Below are 13,498 nucleotides of genomic sequence, written 5' to 3'. Positions count from 1 at the left end.
TAGGTGTCTAAAACACCTTAACATTTATCTATTGTTTATGCTTTCTTTGCTAAGTATTCTTGTAAATTATGTATCTTATGTTTTTTTTTTGATGTTTAGGTACTTTGGAGTCATTTGGAATAAAAGATGAAGAAAAGTCGCTTAAAAGGACAAGAGTGTTGGAGGCAATTATTTCTCATTATTTGTTTTTCTTTCTTCATCTATGTCTGAAAATCATGTCAGCTTTAGTGATGCAAATATCTGTCTGAAAAGCATGAAAGCTTTAGTGATGAATAGAAATTGAAGAGAAGATGTGGATATGAGAAGTAAAAGGCGGCTGTTTTTGGTGGAAGATTTCGAAGAAGGGCGAAAGCGGTGGTTCGTATGCAAGCACTGGTGGGAGAAAAGTGGAGGATAAGGGATTGCCATTTGGTGGCCTAAATCCAATTGCTGGGTGCCTACACTATGGGGTTCTCAGAGCTGGGGCGGTTAAATCCAACTTCAATTCCTACACAAAACCTAAGATTCAGAGAGAAATCATTTCTCTCATTATTTCTGTCTGTGTGAATGGTGGCATCTAAAGATCATAGAAAGGGCGAGATTCAGAGAGGAATGGAGTTTGCTGTTGAAAGATCCAGAAGATGATGTTTCTGGTGTTTAATTAGAAGACAATGAGTTTGAAGATATCGATGGATTCACTGATTTTGGAATGTAATTTGGGCTGTTCTTCTCAGTCGAAATCAGAGTTAGGCTTTAAGAATGGAAGAAATTGACTACCAAAATGAAGAAATCTTGGTAAGAATTAAGATGGGTTTGCTGCGATTTATTGATGCTGATGATTTTCATGGGTTTGATATGCAGAATGAGGTTTGCTGTGAAGATCTCAGAGAAGGATTGACTGAAGAATTCGGGCTAATGGGTTGTCGAATTAGGGTTTGAATCACTTAATTTTTGCAGAGAGATGAAGAATGGGATGTTGTCTGTTTATGAAGTTGTTAGGGTCTGAGAGAAGACTCAGATGAGATGGTGGTTGTTCTCAGTGCAGTGAAGATATTGGATTTATCTTGGCAGTATTGGCTTGAGAAGAAAGCTGGTGTTGTAGCTGAAGCTTAGTGAAAACTGCAGGCAGTGTTGCAATGGGGATGATGGGAGTATGATGGCAGAGAAGTTAGTAACTGCAGCTGTTGAAATTGTTGCAGGGAAGCTACAGATGGTGCAGTCACTAGTGGTGGATGCTTATTAATATGGCATTGCAAGATGAGCTACAGTGTTGATCTTCCGTGGAAACGGTGATTGTCATGGGTTGCTGGTGGCTGAATGTTCAAGCAACTGGTGGTGTTTGTGTATGCAGGTATATGCAATTGGGGTAGTGCAGGCATGAAGTGAAGCTGTTGTTGCTGTGAAGTTGAGAAGGAGATTATGATGTTGTCGCTATTCAAGTGACAATGAGGTATAGGCCGGTGCGGATGCAGTTAGGGACAGTGCTTATGGAGAATGGCTAGTGGTGTTGTGGCCTGGAGTTGGTGGTGAAATTCAAAAGCTGGAGGCTATTGCAGTTGCAGGATTGTGGAACTCAAGGAACATCGTGGTCCTGGAAGAATGAGATGAAGGTTGCTGCCAAGGATAAGGATGGCTTGAGTACTAGGAGCAAAGCTGAGATGAACTGAGCATATGGGTTTGTTTGAGTTTGCAGTTGCAAGTGGACATGGTGCAGGGCAGTTTTGTACAGCTGAGGTTATTGGTTGGTTGCGATTGGTTGCAGAGAAGTACAATAAAATTGTAGTACATGGTTGCTGATGTTGGTGGTAGCCTTAGTTGAGCAGTTTCAGGTAAAGCTACAGGTGAAGATACAATTCAAGTTGGTTCTTGGTATGAAATGGAGTTGCAGCTGAGCTGGTGATGATGTTGTGGATGGAGTCAGAAATTGCAGTCAAGAGCAGTGACAAGGAATGGAGTATATGAAGCTGCTGCTGGTAAATGGTTATGTTATGAGTCTGGTGCAGTTCAAAGCAGAGAAGGGTGTTGTCGCTGTGACTGATCTAGATTGGAATTAGGACACCCTAGCGATATGGGTTTCGGTGGTAGAATTCAGGTAAGCTACAGATGTGTTGGATGTTGATTGTCATGGCTGTATCTACAATGGTTGAATGCTAAATGTCTGTTAGGAACGATGCAGAGAAGGAGTTGTGTGATGCCTGAGTTTGAGCAAGAGTTGCAGCTGAAGTTTGCACTGTCAGTTCCACAAAACTGACAGGCATAGCAGTCATGGACCTGATGGGTTCTTGAATTATTGGGCTTGTTCTAATTATTGGGCCAGGATTCAGTCGAGCAAAGAGATTGAAAAGTTTTGGACGGCTCGCATTTGGAAAGGGTTACAGAAAGAGAAGGATATAAAAAGAAATACCAATATTATCTTTGCTTCTACTTTTGTTCTAGGGTTTAGACATGAAATTTTTTCTCTTTCTTCTTGTTATGAACTCCATGAACATGAGCTAGATATTTTATTATTGGTTAAAGATGTAGTCGGATTTTGCAAGCATGTTATTTAATTTATGAATTAGTTTCCTCTCAAAATCATCGTTCATTTTCTACGGTTTATAATAATTGCATGATTGACGTATTGCAATATGATTGAATGTTTGTTTAGTTAAGTCTAGAATTGATTGAACTTACATCCATATCTATAGCTATTTTAGGGTTTATCATCGAACAATAACCTTGAATACGAGTAGCATGATATGATTATGGTTTGTAGTGATACATCCTTATAATCATATGTAGAGTTTGACCTTTGTCCGAATTCTTATGCGCAATGTATGATAATTATATTGCATTGATTAGCGTATTTCTGAAACTTAATGCTCATAGGAATTGAATTTAATTAGCGCAAGGAGTTAGGTTATTCTTTAGGTAGAATTCACATACGCAGCTCTAATGTGTGTGTTGATGACTTAGGAAATTTACAGAGTATTCTTGCAATAAGGTATTTTAGGGCTTTTGATGATAGCGAGATTAAATACGAATTCTATTCATATATTCAAAAACTTGTTTAAAATTGAAGATGAAACCTTTTCCCAATATTTCACATCCTTGATTTGCGTGTTTACTTTTTATTGTTTTGCTTTAATCCTATTCTAGTTTATAAAAATCTGAAAATCCCCCTTGTTACTTATAAGATACCGAAACAATTTGACAACCTAAGGCCTCTCTGTGGGAACGATCCTTTCTTGCCCTTGCTATATTTTATATTTTGAGTAATGACAAAGTAATATTATTTTTGACGCATACGACAACGATCAGTTATTGATTTTTTTTTCTTTTCTTTTTTGTTGTTGCTTTGTCTGTTTGGAGTGATTTCTTTCAGGTTGAGTGTATGTTACGTTTTATTGTGATGTTTTAATGGAATTGATTTTGCTTAAATTGAATTAGTAATTTAACTACACATTTACATACCGGCCGTGCCACGGTACTAACACCACCACCAGCCTTAGTTATTGTCAGCCGATTTGGATGGGGTAGGGTTTCATATTTCTGGGTTTCAAAAAAATAGGTTTATTTTATGTGTAATTTGTATATGAAATCAGCTACTTTTTAAAACGGAGATAGTCGTATGAAATTTTGAGGATAAGAATAGATGTCTTTGTAAAATTGATATCTATTTGGATATTGTACCACAGAAGACTTTATGAGCATGGGTGCTATCTACAAAAGATCGAGAAAAGCTGTTGGTGAATGTATGTATGGGATCTCGCTCTTCTACTTTTCGGGTGAACCTGTCTCACATTTGTTTTTTCATTGCAGATTCTCAGTGGAAGCTTGGATTTTTTTAATTAAGGGTGTTGTCTGGGTCTTATTCGGAAATGCATCCTCCCGGGGGTCAAAGAAACTTTGGCTTTTAATTAAGAGCTAGGGATGCAATACAAGGAAAGAAACTTTGGCTTTTATTACCCGTTGTTATATGTTATTGCGTTCGAAAGAGTAGGAATGCTTCAAAAATGGCTTCACAAGTAGTCCATGTATCCTCCTCCTCCAGAACTTCCATCTGATGAGAAGAGAAATGATATGAGAAGTTTACGCATTTGACCGAGCAAATTCATAACAATACTCTCTAACTCAGCTAAGACATCCAGTTGAAACCAATGAAATTAAATCTAGTACTTAGCTTTTCGCGAGGAAACCAGCAACAGAACCACTGGAAGTAATTTGGAGTGTCTCAATAACTAAGACCTGAGTAACATCATGAAGAATTGTTTCAATGGGTTCAGAGTTATATGGAGCTTTTTTAGGCAGTTGTGTCTACAAGGTTCAACTCAACTTCTAATAAGGTATACTCTCAACATTTTTTGCAGTAATCAGCAACCATGAGATCATGACTTCTGAAATCATCTGGATCAAGTGGATTTTGCGTAATGGATGAGTGAGATAGAGAAAATTGGTGTAAATAATAATGAAACGGAACGAAAATTTTACGGAAAATGGATTATTTGTCCAAATATTTTTAAATCACGGTTCAAATGGACGAGTAAAAAATAATTTGGGTGAAATGGACAAATTTTTTTTAGCAAAGATGAAACTGGATTTATCCTAGCTTAAATTTAAAAATAGCAAGGATGAAACTGGATACATCCTGTGTAAATTAAAAATAAGAAAAAATATTTGAAAATGGGCATGATGAAACTGTTTACATCATGCCTATTTTTATATTTTTATCCATTTAAACAGTATCAAAATCTAATTGTCCTTTTCACCCAGAAGTTATTGATTTTGGTCTTTTTAACCAATTTTATGAAAATTTTATATCGGGAGAATGATGCATATGGAAAGGCTTAGAAACTATAGTTTTAACACAAAATTGGTCAATTAACCCAATAACGATAATTTCTGGGTGAAAAAAACATGTAAAATTTGATACTTTTTAAATGGACGAGAATGTAAAAATAGCCAGGATGTAAACAGTTTCATCCTAGCCATTTTCAAATACTTTTTTTTTATTTTTAATTTACATCAGGGTGCATCCAGTTTGACCCTCGCTATTTTTTATGTTTAAGCCAGGATGAATCCAGATTCATTCGTGCTACTTTTTTAGTGTCCATTTCACCCATACTAATTTTTACTCGTCCATTAGAACCATGTTTTAAAAATATTTGGACAATTGACCCAATTTCTCAAGAAAAAACTATTTAACGCAATTTTCTTCGGCCATAATCTCATTGATCAACCCGGAATCACTATTATTAGAATCCAAGTCAAACACTGTCTTCCGATCTTATTTGGCAAATCTGCTGAAATATCTCTATTCAACAAAAATAATTACGAAATGAGTGACTAATTATTTTATTTATTTTTATTTTCTTTGAATTTTACGAATAGAAACTAAGGTGTCAGATCGCTGTTTGGTTGAACGAGTTTTACTTGTCTAGTTAATTTCCAAAACTCACCGTTTGAATCATTTGCTAAAGTTCAATTCATTCGGTTAGACTTAGGACACAAATTTTTTGAGATGATTCTTTATATAAGTGGTTTTATGATCAAATCCTATTAGCAGCAGGAAATGCATCCTCCCTTGGGTCGTTCTGTCTCTCCCTATTAATAAGCATTTCATTTTCCTTGTACATAGTTGCTTATTCACTAAAAGTGATTGCTTGTTAGTTATGAATTAGTTTGACCTTTTAGTCAGTCAACGTTGACCATGTTTGAAATGTTGATTTGTCCAAGCGTCTCTGATGAAGCCAAGTCCCTAGTAGTTTTTATTGTACATGAACCGTGGGTTTGGCTTAATATACTTTCTAGTATTCGTAGTTTTAAGTAGAGGAATGTTGGTTGAATCTATCAAGCGTTGGTATTTTAATTTCGATTATTAAGTTTAGTTCCAAAACTCAAAGTCGCTTGATTTGATTGTTAAATTCAACTTCGATAGGTTAGACTAGGAACATATAAATGTTAACACTTACTCTAGTTGCTCATGAATAACCTGGAGACGCATTGGTGACAACAAAGACATCATCCTTAAATTCGAGGTTAGTAATTACATGATTATTTGTTATTTCGATCCAGTATTTAGTGAAAACATAACATACGAAGTAAATTTTGTTTACAGTGACTTTGGTATTGGTGACTTGGTCATTATACTGTAATCAAAGTGTCAAGGAATGATATACTAGTTGTTTCAAAAACTTGAGTATATAGAGCTATGAAGTATAGGATATCTATGGACTTCGTATTATCAACGTTGTATTATTTGATAACTTGTTATTATTTAATCTGGACCAAATCCTAGCAAGGATCTAACTTAGGACTCATCCTATCTGACCGAAATTTACATTTTAGATCTGTCTACTATTTTCGGGATACTGTAGACATCAAGGTGTACATGGTTCGAATGTAAATGTTCATAAATTTCGTCATAGTGATTCGAACATTTTCTAGACTCTAATATCTCAATTTTCAAGTATTTTCCTTTGACAAGCACTCAAGGCATGATGCTGAAACTGATTTTTCAACATCTTTTTCAATATCGAACTGCTTATCATATCTCAGAGATTTACATATGTCCAGTTACTATTACTATATTAATAAAGTACATGGATGTGTACTACCTAATACATATTAGTTTTCAACTATTGGCGATATTTGTTTAATAGTTGGTTGGAATTTATAAATTTCCAAAACAAAAATCTATTGTATATCTTAGGGAATTTCGGAATTGGTAGTACCTTGTCTTCCAATCAAGTTTGGTCATAACATTATAAATACTAGAGCTTGTATTCTTACAAAATCATTCCTTAATACATATCTTGGTTCATCACGTGGGAAGTCAATTATTAAGAGATAGGTGCAATCCAATTAGTTGGAACACTTTGCATTCCCTTTATTTAAAATCTTCTTTTGGGATTAAGAATCTTTTAGCAGTACGGTTAGTGTAAAATACTTGAGTTTAGGAAATCAAGGGTATAATAGTAAGCGAGAAATAGGTAGCTAATGATTAGTTTTGTACTGAATTAGTTGTTGGAGTCTTTTATAGAAATGATGTGTCTTATAGAGAAATGGGGACACATACTCTAAACATGCGCCATGTTCCCATCATAGTCGAACCGGAAATTAAATTGTATCGTTATTTTAGTTTTTTTCTTAATTGCTTTGATAAATAAAACTTGATTATCCTAGGGCTACTCAAATTTGGACTCCTGTGGATTTAACAGTTTTAGATCTCAATGAAAGAAAAGTATTACCCTAACTGTGATATCCTACACATAAATAGTAAACCAAATAGAAAAGACAGCTGGATTTGGAAAGGCCTATTACATGGTATAGAACACATCAAGAAATGTTGTTATTGGGAATTAGGTAACCGTAAAAATATTGATATGTGGGATGATCTTTGGATCCCAAACACAATAATTCCTATGCAAATACCTAGTATACACAATGGTGATCTAAAAAAAAAGTTAGTGACTTGATAACTGAACACATTAGTTGGGACCCTGGAAAACTAGCTAGGTGTTTTGACAATCAAACAAAAGGAAAAGTAATAAAAATAATAATACCGGTGGATGACAAGTTGGACACTCCAAGATAGACCCTAAATTAGAAAAATATGTTTTCGGTCAAATCTCCTTACAATCATTTAAACTCAAGTGATATTGTTGATAAAAATGGAAGCTGATATGGTCAATGGAGACTAGCCCTGCGATTACGAATTTTATTTGGAAAACAGTTAATTCTATACTGCCCAATAGTGTGCGAATTGTTGCCATTCTTCCTGATATTGAAACAACCTGTAAAATGTGCAACGAGAGTCAAGAAACACTTACACATTTGTTCTTACATTGTAATTTCACTTCTCAGGTATGGATGCACCTTAATTTTGATATGGATTACATTAAAAATGTCACTACTTATTTTCATGAATGGCTAATTGATTGTTTTGCTAACCCTCAAAAAGGACAATATGATATTGACTGGAAAATCCCGTGTAGCACAATAATATGGTTTATATGGAAAGCGAGGTGCAAAGTGGTTTTTAACACAAGAATATCAAAATAGTGCAGAAATAGCTAACAACATAATACAATTTATCAATAGTTACAACACTATAAATAAACCAAGCCATAACATAACGAATGATCTCTATTACAATCCAAAATTGGATGAACTCTACAGATCAATACTAATCTTAGGAGTTGGACTTCACAGATTGAACCTATAGAGAAAAACAAAAATCTGACCATTACAATAAATATTGCTCTAATTATGTTGGATAACACAACAAAGATGGGAATTGGGCTGACTCTAAGTGATTATACAGGTGTAGTTAGAGAAGTCAGAGGAACCTATGCTGACTGCACAAGCAGAGAAGAACTAGAAAAAGCTGGGGCAGATGCATCTTTTCAATGGCAACACATTGGAGCGGACACAAAATTTCATTTAGAAGCGATTCAGAACCAACCTTGCTGTTGTTGATAGGAATGCATGCAAAAGCTCGCAAGCAGAGATATAAAATCAGTGAAAATTTTGATATAAATTTTATAGCTCAAGATTTTATTTTGGTAACGACGAAAAATATAATATGGTTGTCAACTTATTTGAATATACAGAACTGGAATAAAAATGTAACGATGTATAGAAGTCTCTTGCAGACAAACAATGGTACTAATTAATTATCAATCAATATATTGATGCATTTTTTTCAAAAAAAAGATCTCATGAGTCAAGCTTTGTAAATGGAACAATTGTTTGTATGTTTCACGTATTTAGCTTATCTCGATGATCCTATTTCAAGCCTAGCGTCAGTAGTAGGTCAGACACCCAATAACGAATTTTTTCTTTTCTTTTCCTTTATTAATAAGCATCCCAATAACGAATTTGTTACGACCAAAATGAATTATTAAAGGATAAGGTTATTATTGGTAACACAAATACAATATTCCGTTAATATAGACGTTTTGCAGCAATTCTAGATTGACCAAGTAAAATCCTGCATAAAATTACCCGACGATAATGGAAAAGTAAGAGGAAAGATATTTTATCACTAGATAGGATAGGTGGTGGGCTAAATGTAGATTCTATCTTTCTCTCGCACTAGATTGTTTTGGGAATGATAGTTGGTCAATCTAGAAACTTAAATACAAACTTAATTTGATTAAAGATTTCTCATATCCACGCAGTTTGGATTTTCCAGTAACATTTGCTTTTATTTGTTTTCACATTAAGAAGATAAATTAGAGTCGTTGGCCAGGAACGGACTTTAAAAAGGGTGATATGCCGGGCACGTATTATTCTATCTCGAAAATTCAAAAAACCACATTTTGGACTTTCGGGTAACTATTTATACCAAATTTTAACTCTCCATAGTAGAGTTTTCGCAACAGTTTTATGAAGAGGACTCATAGAGTCTAGTTGACTGACCCTATCATATTGTTGACCATTGATTGTGTATCGTTGACTAGTTGAGGACGAGAGAGCAAACCTACTGGACATCCGAAATATGTATTGTTGAATGTTGATTGGGTAGTGTTGACCGGTGAAAATGAATCCAGTTGACTAGTCAATATTCGGAATGCACTATTGGTGCACTCCAAAAAATGTTCTTTCTGCTTCTTCACGCCGTGGTGTACGTCATCATTTCAGCACAGAGACGGTACTTTTCCATTCATTTTTTGCGGTTTTGGTCTTACTTACCTATTTAAGTTCACCTTTTTTTACAAAAATCTCATAAATTTATAGTTCACAGAAAGCTAATTAACTTTACAACTTACAGGCACACCAAGCTACCCAAATGATATCAGAGTTTCTCATGCATCAGCGGTAAGTCGTCCTTGATTGGTCTAGAAGAAGCTCATGGTCTTCTTTTCCATTTCTCAGGGACCTCTTGGTACAACCACCAACAACAATTGACTGTTGGATACTTATAAGAACAAAATTCCATCTAGTTTAATGATACTTTTAATAGGAAAAAAATTTGTTTCCTTTTTTCCTCTTTTTCTCACATTTTAGTGACAATTTAATACTAACCTATGTTGTATAAGTGATTGCGTATAGTCTGCATAAGATAATCTTAGCAAAGACATCAGAGTTGGATCTTGATGATCATCATCCCTATTTGTGAACCAGTTTGTGATCTCATAGTCAATCATGTCTTTTACTGTTGAGGTGATCTCCAAGGAAAACATTAAACCCTCAACTCCAACTTCATATCAACTAAAAAACTACAGTCTCTCACTCATTGATCAACACCTTCTACCTAGCTTCATTCCAGTCCTTCTCTTCTACCCAGCGGCTGCTGACGACAATAATCAACATGGTGATAGTACTTCAATTCTTAAGAGGTCTCTTTCTGAAACTTTAGTTCACTTTTATCCACTGGCAGGTAGGATGAAAGACAATATCGTTGTTGACTGTAACGACCAAGGAGTTGAATTTTTCGAAGTAAAAGTTGGAGGTACAATGTGTGACTTTTTGATGAAACCAGATGAACAACTGAGTGGACTTCTTCCATCTGAAGCTGTTTGCATGATTTATGTTAGAGAAGCACAGGTGATTGTTCAAGTGAACACGTTTGACTGCGGTTCAATAGCCATATCTTTGTGTTGTCGCACAAGATTGCTGATGTATCTACCGTCTCCTCGTTCATCCGCTGTTGGGCACAGACCACTATTCCAGCTAGCAGAACCACGTCCATCATTTCCCCAAGTGTAAGCTCAAAGTTACGTCCTACTTTTGAATCGGCGTCTCTCTTCCCACCTATTAAACAATTGATATCACCACCATCAGGGGTAACACCTACGTTACTGGATTCATATCCCTCCGAGGAAAGTAAACCAGTCAGTAAGATCATCAGAAAGAGATTCGTCTTCGACGCGATAATGATAAATTCTGTACGTGAAAAATTATTAGCATTAATGGCGGATAAATACAAATGTCGCAGGCCAACAAGGGTTGAGGTAGTTTCTGCTTTGATATGGAAGTCATTCGTGAAATTGGCTACCCCTGCTGAATCTTCGTCAGTAACGGTTAGACATGCAGTAAATCTTAGAAAGAGACTTGACCCACCATTACCAGATGTGTCGTTCGGGAATCTTATAGAGTTCACCAGCGCAGCAATAGAAGAAACTTCAAGAAAAACAACAACCCAAGGGACAACTAGTAGTACTTCCAGTAAGCTACATGACGAATTAAATGAATTTGTCAGTCAGTTGAGGGAATCAATAAGTAAAATCCAGAAGGGTGATCATGATTTCGATTTGGAAAACACTGAAAATGGAGAGAGACATTTATGGATGAGCAGTTGGTGTAACTTTGGATTCTATGATATTGATTTTGGTTGGGGAAAACCTATTTGGGTAACTACTGCTGCAATTATGTTTGCTGGCTCGGAAGGTTTATTTTTGATGAACGATACCCGTTGCGGTGAAGGAATAGAAGTGTGGGGAATATTGGTTGAGGAAGACATGGTTAAATTCCAACACAACCTGTCGGAGCTTCTTGACAGGATTTGAGTCCATTCACTGGTATCCATCCTTATATATGTATGTCAGTTTGTGCTCATGAGGCCGCGGTTTGACCTCCTTCCCCAACAACCATGCTTGTGCACTGTGTGCAGTGGAGTTTTGCGGTCAGGTTCAATTCATATTTCATGCTTAAGTGACTTCATTTTTGCTTTTGTAGTTTTTAACGAGTTTATCTTCTCCTTTTAAATCAACTACTATTGACAAATATTCAAGTTAATTTTTCCACAGTCACTGACCTAACTCGTGACGATAAAAGAAAAAAGTAATTTCTAATTATCCCGGCTAGGGGCGACAGCGAAAGAATTAGGAGCGATTTTTTTGTCACCAACCCTTAGACAAGGTTATGAGATGTCCTAATGATTCGGAGAATATCTAAATGTCCTACTATAACTGGTAGATTAGGATTGGTTTTAGCAACCGATTATGATTTTTATAATCGGTAGTTTAGGATTGGTTTTAGCAACCGATTATGATTGTGTTCTTCTCTTCTTTTCTTTGTTTTGAAAAAAATAAATTTCAGGCTACTATCAGAATCGGTATATAATAAACATCACACAACTACCGATTGTGAAAGTAGAGAAATCCGAAATTTGATTTGTTTTGCAAAAATTGAATTTTGGGTTACTAACACAATCGGTAGATTGTGAACATCACGAAAATACCGGTTGTAAAAATTGAGAAGTTTGAAATTTGGGGTTACTATCACAATCGGTAGATAATAAACATCATGAAACAATCAGTAGATAATAAACATCACGAAACTACCGATTGTGAAAATAGAGAAATTCAAAATTCCATTGGTTTTTCAAAATTTTGAATTTGGGGCTACTATTACAATCGGTAGAAAATAAACATCATGAAACAATCAGTGGATAATAAACATCACGAAACTACCGATTGTGAAAATAGAGAAATTCAAAATTCCATTGGTTTTTCAAAATTTTGAATTTGGGGCTACTATTACAATCGGTAGATAAAGAACATCATGAAATTACCGATTATGTTTGTGTAGAGAATTTGAAAATTTAAGAATTTTGGCAAAATCCAATTTTGGGACTACTTTGTAATCGGGAAGTTAAACAAACTTCATTTACTACCCCGATTATGGTAGTTCACTTACTATTGATTGTATTCGGAAGTTAAATAAAACTACATTTACTACCGATTACGTTTGTGTAGAGAATTCGAAAATTTAAGAATTTTGATACTATACAATTTCGGGGCTACAATATAATCGGAAGCCAATTAATGTCATTGTCCACCGATTATAGATATATTTTGACTAAGTAGTTTACAATCGGTAGATGTGGTAATCTATTATCTATCTATTCTGGATAGTTTGGCCACTAAAAAATTTTATGATGCTTTCCCGATTGTAAACTTAACTATCGATTCTGGACAGTTTTTCTCGATTGTAAACTTAACTACCGATTATGAAGGATAGTTTGGCCATTAAAAAGAAAACGAAAGATAAGGGAAAACTTTATTTTACGTTCGGGTAACTCATTTTTATCTTACGGGTCGCCTCTAATTTTCTATGGGTCGTCCTTATAAATGTCAGGTTAATTATCGCACTTGCACAACTAAATTACTTGTTAAAGGCATATCCACTACACTAACTTTTAGGGTCGAAAACTCGTGACGATAATAGCGCTAGCCCTCTATTTGACGATCAATGTAGACTCATAATATTTCCAGCTGTGATACACACAACGATTTTACACCGTAAAATGCATAACGAGGATAATGGACGGTTCTGATGCGCGTGTTTAATATCGGGATAGGTGCGGGCAGAAATGGTCCCCACCAGTCCCTCTCACATGCAATGCTTCCGTGCGCCCCGTGGTATAAAATCACGGTGTGTTAATCATTTCTGTAATATTTCTTCTTCTTCGGTCTCTCTATGCCCAGCCAACTGTACCGGATGTTCATTTAAATGTAAAGCTGGCATGCAGCGTTAGTGCAAGGCGTATACACCTCACTAAACCAGAAATCGGAAGCTGTGAGACTAT

General features: G+C 35.5%; 1 long non-coding RNA gene and 1 pseudogene across 1 annotated transcript; both read left to right on the top strand.

Annotated features, from left to right (window-relative positions):
• Positions 1 to 548: 548 nt before the first annotated feature.
• Positions 549 to 2,553, top strand: LOC113347686. The gene is made up of 2 exons (XR_003359178.1): positions 549 to 2,071; positions 2,156 to 2,553. It is a non-coding gene; the product is annotated as an uncharacterized LOC113347686 (long non-coding RNA).
• A 7,483-nt stretch (positions 2,554 to 10,036) lies between these two features.
• LOC113353305 lies at positions 10,037 to 11,545 on the top strand (annotated as a pseudogene).
• The last annotated feature ends 1,953 nt before the right edge of the window (positions 11,546 to 13,498 follow it).

The sequence above is a fragment of the Papaver somniferum genome, chromosome 2, assembly GCF_003573695.1.
Source record: "Papaver somniferum cultivar HN1 chromosome 2, ASM357369v1, whole genome shotgun sequence".
In the NCBI taxonomy this organism is placed as follows: Eukaryota; Viridiplantae; Streptophyta; class Magnoliopsida; order Ranunculales; family Papaveraceae; genus Papaver; species Papaver somniferum.
The sequence above is the reverse complement of the archived record's forward strand: the minus strand, read 5'-3'. Positions and strand labels throughout refer to the sequence as shown.